The 13,000-nt window shown below is 37.6% G+C and overlaps 1 protein-coding gene across 1 annotated transcript in view; it reads left to right on the top strand.

The window, feature by feature from the left end:
- Positions 1–13,000, top strand: part of TRPM3 (transient receptor potential cation channel subfamily M member 3) — a 286,044-nt gene that overhangs the window by 160,266 nt on the left and 112,778 nt on the right. The window lies entirely within an intron of this gene.

Here is a 13,000-nt window from a genome sequence, read left to right as displayed (position 1 = left end):
AGGTCCGTATATTCTGGGGAGTAGTTCTGCTGTCTAAAATGGTGAGCATGAACTAATAAAAGACAATAATGGTCAGCAAAGATAACAAAATTTGATTTTAGAGTACTGTGTGTAAAGGTACAGCACAGAGGGTACAACTGAATTTTTTTCTGATCAATTTCAAACAATATTTGTCAAGGCTCTTCAGGTTCAACTTGGTCTTTGGTACCCCCATCTCCTTAAAACTGTAACAGTTCTGTTCCCCTTTGTTTTGTAAAGAATACAGTGGAATTAGTAAAGGTAGAGAACAGGATGACAGAAATAAGGGAGAGCTTTTTATCATAAGGACTTTGCAGGCTGGAAGAGAGATGACAGAGGTATATAGAGGTATACAAAATCCTGTATGCACTCAAGCAGTCCCAGAGCCATTGATATTTAGAGGTAGAGAGAATAGAAGTCTTACTACGTGTTTGCGCTGTGTTTACTAGTTTTTCCTGGTCAGCTGTCATTAGGCACAGCCGGAGGCAGAATATGAGGCTAGATGGTCCTTTCACCTCGTCTTTTACAATCATGATGATACATTCTACATCGTGATCACACTGACGCCCCAGTTTTTCTCTCAAAGTTATAAATTTTCTTTTCTGTTATAATCGTGTACCTCTTTCCTACATAACATGAAAAGTAAATAGTCACTGAAGTAAGCACTTCTGTTTGGATAGAATAAAAGGTGATATCACAATATTAGTATTGTTATTTCTGTAGTGTACAAATGTTTTATTTAGATGGGGAGTTAATTTTTTTCTAGGTATTTTGGATATTTTTGGGGTTTTGTTGTTTGCTTCTGTTTACAGTCATTGAGATTTTCGAAACTTAGTGCTATCAAAAGAAAAAAAGATCGGCTCTAGACATTTAACCTAGGCTGGACATATGGAAGAAATCTTCCTTTGGACATTATCCAAGCAGGAATTTTTTTAGTCTCACAAACAAGCCTCGGTTTTGTAACTGCATAAGCTACCTTTAGGAATGAGAACAGAACTAGATTTTCAAAAGTTGTATGCACAGCTTTCTGTTGATAGCTTTCTCTAAACTTTTTTGAGGTTTTTTTGAGCCAGTTCAAAAAACTGGCAATTTTGAGGCAGGAGTGATGACAGTGATACAGGTACTTGAAACTGGAATAAGACTAGGAAACACATCTAGGCTCTCAGACATGAGATGATAATGAATTACAGGCCAACTCAATGGTGTGAACATAAACTAGAATGTTGGTCATGCCTGATAAAGCTTCCTATATGATGAGTATAGTCTGTGCTTAAAATGATGTACTACTTACACCTTTCAACACCACTGTAAACTATGCACACTAGAGGGTTATTGTTTTTACGATATCAGAGTATATATTTCTTTTTTCTCAGAGAGCAATGTGTAGCTATCCACAAATGTGTATGCATCCTAAACAGTGTGTGCATGCCTGTGTGTTTCCTTAGCAGATGGAGTTGGTATGTTCTAATCCTAGCTTGACTAGCAACAAAAATTCACATTTGAAAATGGCATATATAATGTAATCAAACTGTAGAAAACTGTTCTATGAATAATAATTATTTTGAGGACACCTGTAAGAAAAATTTGAGCTTTTGCAGTTTAAAGCACAACATTGTGCTGGAGAAAACTTTATCTTAAAGAATAAATCTCTGTAGAGAAATTTAACTTAAATCAGGTTTGGACAAAAGGTTTCTCTGTTGAAAAGCGAGTAATGGATGAACCTCCAAACTTTGGTAGTTCAAGTCAAATGCTTGCCTGACCTCTTCAAACACCTATAAAAAAAGAAGGATTTCTCTTCTCTGGTTTCTTTCTGCAACACCACTCCCTGTCCCCAGGAGTATGTATCTTCCTTTTCTCTTCCCTTTACTCTGGGTCAGTGTCTCTCTGTCATTTAACCTCTGCCTCCCAAATCACTCCCTCTTATAAGCACAAAAACACTTGGGGCTAGCAACACTTCTTCAAAATAAAAATATGAGAGAACTGTTAAGGAGGGAGGTTGCGGGTAAGATTTGTACGTCTTGGTCCAATGACATACAGAATTTTTCTGCCACGTTTTGTTTTCCTCTGTTTTAAAAGAAGGTGACTGCGTCCTGCCCAGCCTGTAGTTGATAGAAAGGTGACCATATGGATGAAAGAAGGACCACCTGCCCTGTTAGGTCAGCCAAACAGATGGTCACTTTCTGATGCCTTTCCTTACCCTCATTTCTAACAGAGCAATGGAGAGAGCAGTGGCATTGCTGCAAAGGGATCATCATCCAAAGGGGAGTGTGTGCAGCCATGCACAGGTGTCCTTACTTACCATTTTCCAGTAGTAAGTGTGTGGAGTGGGGAAGAACACTGACAGCACCAGACTTCTGTTTGCTGGAGAGTGAGGAAAAGGTTTAATTTTTAGTTAATCACTGAACAGAAGAGCAGAGGGCTAGAAAACAGAACAGATTTCAGAACTAATAAACAGTTGGTAACTTCTTATTTCACAGCCTGTCCCTGGACAATAGTGCTGAAAGCAGATTTTATTCTTATTTTTAAGTCTGCCTGCCTTTCATATGCTAGGCTTGTCATATCTTCTTATTTACTTTCCTTTGCTTCAAATGTATCTTTCTCCAGTGCAGTGATAGCTAGCTCTCTTTGCTCTTTGGCATCACCCTGTTCACAAAGGGAAACTTCATGCTTGTGCTCACCTGTTAAAGACAGAAAGCAGTACTGACTTCAAATAGGACAGTGGCAGTCTCTTTTATAAAATCTAAGATTAAATCAGGTCGTTAAGTATGCCAGATAATTCTGAAAGACTCAGCTGGTTTTGTTCCTAGTATGGCATCACTCTCAGTCTTTCAGCAGTATCTAATTTCCTGAATGAGTGTACTATTAAATTGTAATAATAAAAAGCTTGCTTTATGCCCTTTATGACACTAGAGAAAAAATCTAATTGAATATTGTGTTTCCACTCTACCTTTTTAGCTTTTACCACTTTCATAACTCTTACTTCGACCACAGCAAATATTCAGGAATTAAAAAAAGGCTTTCCAGGGAAGCAGAGGGTACAGTTGCATTTGTGGGTCAGTCTGAGCCTGTAGGTTCAGGACAGAGTCACACCGTTGTGCATTTAGCTAGAGGTCAATTTGATGCTTCAATGCTCAGGGCAGGTCTTTCTTATTTTTACAAGTGAAGACTATTTTAACACAGCCCAGCAACCATCTCTTGCAGTGAGCCACAAGCTGACTCAGACTCATGAAGTTTCACAGTGCATCATTTTGTAGTAAAAAAAGTTGAAAGTAAGATGAACTTTTCTAAAACTGTTTCGAGATCAAAAGGAAATATTGAAGGTGATCTGATCAGAAATTTTTCTGCTTTACAGTTCACACAAACATTTGAGTCCTGGACTTTTTGCAGGAATTTAAAGGCAGGAATTAAAGACAAATAATTTAAAATTATTTATTTTTAAATAAAAATTATTTGTACAGAATTGCATGGATAATTTGGAAGCTTATGTAAAATCTTTTACATTGAAATATGGATTTAAAACCATTTTAGATCATCCTAGTTCTGAAAACATTGCATTAATGAGCAGAAAGTTTTCATGACAAATGTACAGAGATTTTAAAGGCAATAAAACGTCCCATCTCAAAAGCGGTGATTTCTCAGAGACGGAGTTAGTGGACTACAGCTGTGCTTCCAGCTATGATCCTACACTTACACTATTTCTTGGCATGGAGGCCAGTATGCTGATTTCTGATGCACTGCTTCTGGAAGTGCTCGTAATACTAAACTCCATTTCACCACCCTCAATGCAAGAGGGCTCACAGCTGTTTGGAGAATGTCACGTTTCATATGGGTTGGAACCAACCTCTCAAAGTGGATTATTGTCAATGCTAAAATAAGCTTGTTTAGCTTTGTTTAGCCAAGTCTGAAAACCTCCAATAATGGATAGTTAACCATCTATATGGGGCCCAGCAAAACGTTTGGAAGCTTCCCCCACCCCACCATCAGTGTCTGCTATTTGTGGCCATATTCCCTTCATAGGGTCTGGCATGTGGCCCTAACACCTTTCTAACATCCCTGCAGATAGTTGTATGCAGGTATTAGATTACTCCTTAGATTTCTTCTCAAAAGGTTAAACTAGCCCTGCTGTCTCAAACTCTTGTCTTCAAATATAGGCTGCAGGTCACTACGTATTTTAGCACATTTTTTGCAGATGTTCACTAGTTTCTCCTCATCTCTCTGGAAGTGGACCACCCAGACCTGAATCCAGTACTTCAGATGCAGCCCCGCTAGTAATGAACAGAGTAGGGGTGGGATAAAAACTCATACCTGACACACTTCTTAGTGTAGCACAAGTGCATGGTTTGTGTTATGTACACTGAGAGAGTGCCGTCAAATCATATTCAGATTGGCATCCACTGGAAGCCCGTCTATGACATCAGGATCTAGTTATCTTATTAGAACAAAAGCTACGAGTTTTACTGTGAACAGCTGAGTAATTTACTTTCTTGGAAACCTTTTCCAAGAATGAAGACATAAAAATAGCAATTTATGCACAATTTTTCAAGTTTAGACTTCATTTTCCCAACAATCACACAAGTCCTTAATGTCTTTGAGCCCCAAAATAACTTTCAGTTTAAAAAAAAGTGGTCTAACTGACTATCTTCATAAAGATAACTAAAAGTCATTAGGCATTCATCCTCAAGAGACATCCTGCCATGATATTGTAGACCTAGGATTTAATTACTCTTTTTCTAAAATTCTTGTGCATCCTTCAAGGTCTTCTCATCTGCAGTATTCTTTGATTAGATTAATTCTGAACTTTTATGTTTCAACACTCCAATTTTATTGAGAAGGAATGGGAATCAACATATCCCCTAAAATGTTGAGAATATATTTTCTTTTCTAGAATCCTATATGCAATACATTTCCTCCTCCCCAGGTGCCTGGGAAGTCTTCTGCACATGGTAGATTTTTCACCCTGTTCACAGCTGCTTTTTCCCAAATATTCTGTACTTACTTGTTCTTTCCAATGATGATGAAAAGAAATTGTTCAAAATAAAAGAGGCAGAACAATTTTCACCAGAAAACTGGTATTGTCATTGGATTAAAAATCAATTAATATCTTACGATCCCCCAAGATGTGAAAGTGCAGCTAGTCTGGTTTTTTTCCCACCCTGGGAAAATTCTAGTGGCCAGTACAGAAGCATAACTTAATGTATCACCAAACAGATGATGTAATCTATAAACAGAGAAAGGAAAGTAATGAAGCATGTAATTACTAGAGGTGACCTATTGCAAATTCTCCAATTATGACATTCCTATACACAACAAAGCATTCCTGTGAAGTGTGCTAGAATGGCCCAGTCGTTTGCTAAGATGTACATCGTTACCACTTCTGTAAGTAACACAATAGGTAAATCAGTCTTGCCTCCAACTATAAACACAAAATAAATCTATCTACAAAATGTGCATTGGAAGTTACAAGTCATAAAATATTAATTCTTGCCGCTCCACAGATTAGTTAGTTAGTTAGTTAGTTTAGAATAACTGCCAGTGTAGCAACTCAGCAAATAGGTCTGATCTGAGAGGACTGTTAATCGTTTTCCGGCAGATTCCAATAGATTGACATGCCATGGGGTTCACCCATTTTGTAATTAGCCAGAACAATGCTTTCTCTTTAACAAGTGTGGTCTAGAATTACTTCATCTTACATAAAAAGAGCCTTTACCGGTACTTAAAAAATCCTCAAAAACCTTACCTACAGTTTTCCCCTTTTGGCTCTGCACTCATTTTTGGGTTTTTATAATATGCAGTTCATTCCTCCTATTTGCATTAAGGCCTTCAGTTCATGTGGTATAGTTATTGCTATTAACTGAATTGATACTACTAACTGAAATATTTTCAAATCCTTAAAGAGCTTACAGCATGATTGCCAAGCACTTCCATCACAAATGCCTACTTTCCTTCATGTGAGTGATCCTGCTGGAGCAGTGGAGAAGGACAAGGACACATTATTTGTATACATAAGATGATTGCACATAGCCCATATAAAAGACCTAATTTGATTTAAAGAGGTTGTGAATTAGTTAGGAATGTTGTAAGTTTTTCTATAGGAGGATGAATGTCAGCAGAATCAGAAGCTGGATGCCACATGTAGCATAGCATAGCATAGCAAAGCATGCACTTATAGCATGTTCTTGTGTATGCCTATTTCAGGAAATATACAATCATTTTCTTCATCTTGCATGTATCAGCACATACATATCAGTAATCAAATTTGTGTTTAGCATGTGTTAGAAAGCAGTAATGTGCTTTCAGTATTGGTTAGAAGGGCAGAATAAGCTTTTGTGTGATATTTGCAAATCTGACACTTGGCCTTGAAAACATATTCATCATGTGCTAATGATATTTTTCTTTTAAATCCAGACATCTTTCTTACATTGACAACTTCATCTACCAAAAGCCTTAAATCTTGGTCAGAATACTGCCAGAATTTTCTGTTCTTTGTAACTATTTGAAAGAAATCTCACATCCTTAAAATTTGCTTTGGAAATAGGTGAAGGCCAACCAGTAAGGCAGTGGTATTCAAACTTAGGTTCACGTCTACCGCCATGGACTAAAATGTAAGATCTAATGTTTGCTCTAATGATTTAAAAGAGGCTGGTTTACTTGTCAGTTTGAACTCCTTAGGTGTCTGCCATTTTATAGTATGAGACACAACCTCAGAGAAATAGAGAGGGGTGATGAGGCAAAAGGACCTCGCCATCATCATGAGGAATGAAGTTAACAAGCGTACATAATGTCACCTAGACAGCAGGAATCCAGACTGTTTTGATAAGAGGAGAAGATATTTTCCACTATGAAAACTCTTTATACTTCATAAGACTAGCTACCACCTTCTTCTTCAGGAACAGTTATGCAGAAAAGACAAAGCCCTTTTTGAGATTTTTGACAATTCTTTTTCCAGAAGACCCAAAAATAAGGTACAAATGAGGGCATGTAACTAAAGATATATTTGAACCCAGAATAAGGCAGAGGACATAAAGGCAACGCGCATTTAGTTGGAAGTACTTTTCGGTCAAAAAATCAAAATGCTTTGAGTAGTTTGGTTTATTTTGTATCTTTTATAAACTCCTTTAACAAACACACTCTTTTGGCCTTTTTGAGGCTTACAGATCCAGAAAATGGACAAATTTATTTCTTCTTCAAAGCCAAATGTGGGCTATAGATCGGAAGGGATCCACTTGCATGCAGCTGGCCACCCTTCTGGAATAGGTGGACTGTGTCACAAGGCTTTGAAGAACAAGGTGTACATTTATGTTAAAGCTAAATATCCATTTGTATTAATGTTGCCACAACAGATTTATATAGTGAGCCTCAAAACTACTTTTGTCTCTCACTCCTGCTGCAGCAGTAACACTTGAAGTGTTACCTACATTGTGCTTTATCTTCTCTGCACTGTGTGAAAACAATAGAAAAAAATAGATATTCAGTACGGCAGTTTTATTAAGGGCTAGTTCCTTGTCCTCTTTCCTAGAAACTCTAGACATCTCAGAGGTTTGGGTTTTGTTTCCATCAACCTCTGTGTATTTTGCCTAAGAATCACTCTGTGCTGCTCAGTCAGTTCCATACAGTGAAGCATGTTTGTATTTCTTAGGAAGATCACCACACCAAATCATTCGGTTGTGTAGGTCCACCTAGTGATATTCTTCCTCTTCTTTCGATTAGTACATTTCTGGAACAATTGTCTCCCAGGCCACGTAGGGCTTCATGTGGAATATTACTATTCATTATCAGTCTGTAATTGTTCCTAATTTAAACATGCTGTTTGGTGTTGTGGATTTACTCTACCTTTATGGTATGCTGTTTCAAAACTGACATTGCAGGCATTGGTACCTGTGTCCTTGTATTTAATCTTTCTTCTTCATAGAGTTAGTAAATGTAGTTGAGTTTTGGTAGGCCTATGAGAAAGTTACCTCTGAGTAAGGAATTGATGGGTGATTTGATTGGAATAAGAAGGTAATTTGGACAGGGTAATATGTCAACAATATCTATTCATGTGACCCGTGGACTTCCCTTTGTCATCCTATGCCTGAGAATATATGAAGGGGGCTGGGAAGGCAAAGGGACGTTCAACTGTCATCATTGGCATCTCCTCTGACCATTGCACCATCATCAAATGCATTGGAATTCTCATTTGTTTCAGATTTTTCCTTCATATCCTGTGCAGCCCTAGATGTATTTTCATAACTACATAGCTGGGAAGATGTAGGTACAGACTTCTCTGTAGGAGAGGAACCCTGCTTCATGTTTGGCTCCTGTGAAATCTGAGTAAAACTCAGAACTGTTTGAAGCTTGGCTCATTTCAGATTTTGTTAGAGATTGGAAACTTGGGCTTTTTTCATCAAAAGCATCATGATGTTGGTGGATGAGACAAACATATAATCTCAGAAAGGACTGAGAGAGTACATGCAGGATAAAAATTGTTCTTGAAGCACAGATAAATGCATAATTGATTGAGTGCAGGTGGATACATAAATTCCTCTCATGAACTTGAGTTGTAGCAGATGAGTTTTTTGAAAATGTGTGTTTTCATATGACTGATCTACAATCTAAAGAACACAGGTCAATTCAGCTCTATAATGTTTGGACATTTTAGATTTATTGAACAAAGCCATATAACTAAGAAACAGAGATTATTTTAGGGTGAAGGTGCTGTTCTATATCTCACCTGTTGTAGTTTTCTAGAACAGGTGAGAAAGGATGGATAATTTTCTGAGATTATATAGTGTCAAATATGTTGACAGATATGCAAAATATGACAAGGAAAATCTCCTCAATATGTAATTCAAGGCAGTGTAAAAATTTTTTATGTTACTGTGATAACTTTCTAAAGTGCTGGCTACAATACGTGGTAGCACTCACATCCAAAAGGAACCAGGGAAAGTACCAAGGAAGACTAGACAGAATGTGAAGATTAGTGAAACTGCGGTTGCTCCTGAGTCTCTTAGGCCATTACCTACAGCTGATGAGCTCCAAGAAGAGCGAAACCAGTTAGGTCCTGTAGTACTGGCCTAATAAACAGTTGACTGCTAGGACAGATAGGGTAAGTTTTGACTGAAATCCATGAGGGTTCTTGTGTCCATGTCTTTGAACTTGAAGTGCCAGCTTTGAACAGTACATTGCCATCCTGTAGAATGTAACCAAGTGGGTTGTCATTGGCCTGTGAGGCTCACAAATCCCAGACTTTAGTCTTACATAGGCTCTTCCCATATCTTGCCTGTTCTGAGGACTCTAAACTTTGTTCCTTTGCAAAGATGGGTGTGAGAATCAAAAGAAGGTATCACAAATTTTTCATCAGTTTTTCCTGTTACCATTCTTAATGTCCTTCAGAGAAGTTTTTAGGACCAGTACAATATTAAATGAAAATATGGTCCAGGTGTCAGGCCCACATATTTGTCTGTCAGTGCCACATCTGGTAGGATGGAAGATACATGACGAGGTAGATTTAGACAGATGAGGAAGGAGCAATGTACAAATAAAAATGAGAGTGAAAGTACCAAGATGAGGCAGAAGAGGAAGGAGAACAGGCTGGGGCAAGTGAAATGTGATCATACCCATAGTAAAGAGGAGAATTTAAAAGAGAGGCGATAAAAGAGGATTATGGATTAGACACAAGGAGACAGAGAGCAAGGCAAAGTGATATTGGGATACCAAAAAGGAAATTGGAAATGTGAGAATGAAAAATGGAAGTGACCATAACAAGGGAAACAAGAACAATGAATGCAAACTACAAAGGAAACCATAAAGCTGAACAAAATAAAATTTGTAATAGTAATTTTAAAATGTGGTTGGCAAGCATGAAAAAGAAAAAGGAATTTATAGCAAGTCAGATTCAATGAACCTATGGCAGAAGAAAAATCAAAACATAAATCGAAAAGCAAAAATAAGTCCAATGATTGTGAGCTTTCATTTATTAGTAGTGGTTCTGCGTCATTCTATGACACATAATCCTTTAGTTCTGTGAATTCAGGAAAGACAGCAAATATTCTTAGAATTTGTTGTGCTGGCTTACCAGGTTCCTTTGCTTTCTTTAGATGCAGGGCATGTGATGAGCCTCCAAACAAGTGGAAGTGCCACTTAATTTATGAAAATAAAAAACTATTAAATTTGTTCAGAAAAGGGTAGAATGAGTTTGGGCTCCTTTTTTTTTCTTTTTCTAAGTCTGTAAATTTCTCTCCTCTTATTACTGAACAGTCCTTTCAAGGATTAAAAGATATACCTGTCTCATCTTTGCCATATCTGGAATAAGTAGTAACTGGTTCTGATCTGGGGAAGATACTGGAGATAAGGGGTGAGGAAAAGGGAGAACTGACTGTAAGAAGTGCAGCTACGTGAAATTAAGTTTGAGCTGGTTGTGGCATCTGGGGCATGTTCTTGTCTCTCTGGGTAATTAGACCCAGCATCCTTCTCTGTAATCCTGTGAAGGCAAGATACATCCCCTTTTTTCCAGTCATGTTCATTTAGTAGTTAATAATGTAATTGTTCTGGTGGTAAGCATGCTGTGGCTGCAAACTGCAGAGCTAGAGGAAGCAAATCTATTGTATATTCAGGTGATCTTATCTGTTTGCTATTGATATTGACATTTAGGCCAAAATTGCTTCATAGTATTGGGAGGTGTTTCCAAATGGGCCTGAAGGCTGAAGAAAACACCCTGAAAAAAAAACAAGCTGTGGTGTTATTTCAGCATAACCTAATAGGGAGGATCTGGATTATTTCAGGATATTCTTTGTTATCACTTAGCCTTAGCCTTTCTGAGGCAGTTGGGACCATAGGCAGTATCACACAGATGTCCACAGATGAAGCAGATACATTTATGTAGGTGACGTTTTTGAAGACTGTTGTAAATCGAATACCATTTTAAATCTACTTAAGCAGCATGTACCCTGTGGTTACACTCTATTAACAGCAAAAGAGCAGTATCTATTAACTATGTATTACTGTAAGGCAAATATTAGTTCAGAAATTAAAATTTGCTTTCCTCAAACTTTTGAGCTCACACTGGCTGGAATTCTGCTTATTAAAATTCCAGAGCATATTTGTTTATCCATTCTGTGTAAGTACCTCTCACTAGGATTTCTAAGTGTTACGCAAACACTTGGAGAAAAATGCTTCTGAAAATCACAGGTTTTATGCAGTGTGTTTCTTTCAGCTTTTGCTGATGCAACACACCGCTGCATACTCTGCAGGCTCCACGAAATACAGCGATGGCCTGGAGGTTGGGCTTCTAAGACAAGCTTCTTGAGCTAACGACTTTCTTTGCTTTTCTTTAAGTTCCCAGAACCCCCATGTTCTGGCATGACCCTCAAATTCCATGGAAAAACTTGGAAAGAAATGCTGTTTTGCCTAGTTTCAAATATGAATGACTAATGCTTATTAGTTGATTTCCACTTAAAAATCATAGTTCATCTCACATATTTAGGTTAAAACTAAGATCAGAATTGATCAAAATGTAGGTCAAAACTGTTAAAGAGCTTTGTAAGTACATGAACATTTTTGTTGAGCTTCACAACACTTCATTAGTCTTCCACAGACAGTTAAGTTGGATGTTCTACTAAATGCTACTTATAAGCAATTGTTGCATTGAAAAGTCCTGAACTGTAACCTCATCTGTTCAATAAATAGCCTGTACCTGGGAAAAAATGTCATCTGTTTGAAACAGTTGAGGATTTGTTACACTGGCACTTGCTTTAGGACTAAAGGCCCACATGTGCAAAGTAGTTTTGGTTTTTCAGTTCCTAGTTAGTAGAATCACATTTATAAATTTGCAGTTTCGTGAACTTTTTATTGATTTTTCGGTTTGATTTAGTAAATATTCATCCACATGGCATTCAAATGCAGTGTAGTTTTGTTTCAGTTGTTACACATCCAAAACATTTGTAACAAATCAAGAAAAACAAACCAAGATGTACCGGTTAAAACTTACTAAATTGAAGTATCAAGATACCTATTTGGAATAGAGTTGTAATAAGTGTGTTCAGAGTGCATTTGTGTTAAGATTAGAAACCTCTGAACTCAAGTTTTACTTTAAGGTCAAGTTGCTAAAGACTTTTATGAAGTTTCTTGCCATTTAAAAAACTTGCATTTATTAGTTTTCTTGGTTAGATCATATCATACAGTTCTGTGTGAATATATATGAGGCGTATCATGTCTGTAATGGGAGGGATAATTACCTTCAGTACGCTAAAAGAAAATATGTTCCTATCTGTTTTACTATGCTGGCCATTTGCCTTTACTTTTATCATTATAGTTGACTAATGCTTAAGCCAGCCACCCAGTGTAGGCTGGCCCTTAAATGATAGATTAGGCTGCAGCCAAGGGTGGGACTGGGCCATACCTCAGAGCAACACAAGTACTGGGTGGCTAGCAAGAGCAGCAATCTGCCAGGGAAGAGAGAGGCACCAAGCACAGGGCTTGTAAAACAACACTGGAGCTCATGGAGTTTTTAGCTCCTGAGGTATGGATAGCACAAAGTTCCTGAAGCTGTAAGTGCAAAGGAAGCTGTGGTTCAGATTAACAGGTACTTAGTTAAAAAATGTCAGAGAGGATTTTCTTTTTACATCTTTGGGAAAACCTGTTGAGTCATTCCCTATAATAAAGCAACATTTTCCGTTAGCTGGAACAAAATTAAAAAAAAAAAAATCTAAAATTTTCTCCATAAAGCAGACTAGGAAGGCAGGACTATCTGGAAGAAACAGAGGTCCTCATTATGTAAAATTGTATCTGACAGGAAAAGTTTAGAACTACCGGGCTTTGCATGCAAATTAGTTTTACTTCTGCACATGAGAGAATATAAAGGCTTCACTTTCAGGAAACCTATGGAGCATTTGTGCTAAACACCCTGCATGCAATGGTCCCTATACATGCCTTTGAGTGCACTGTGCACCTGCAAACACTTACAGGCACAGTAACAGTATATATCTGTTGATTTATATTTTTGGAC

The sequence above is a fragment of the Falco rusticolus genome, chromosome Z (assembly GCF_015220075.1).
Source record: "Falco rusticolus isolate bFalRus1 chromosome Z, bFalRus1.pri, whole genome shotgun sequence".
Classification (NCBI taxonomy): Eukaryota; Metazoa; Chordata; class Aves; order Falconiformes; family Falconidae; genus Falco; species Falco rusticolus.
This window is presented reverse-complemented; position numbering and strand designations above follow the sequence as displayed.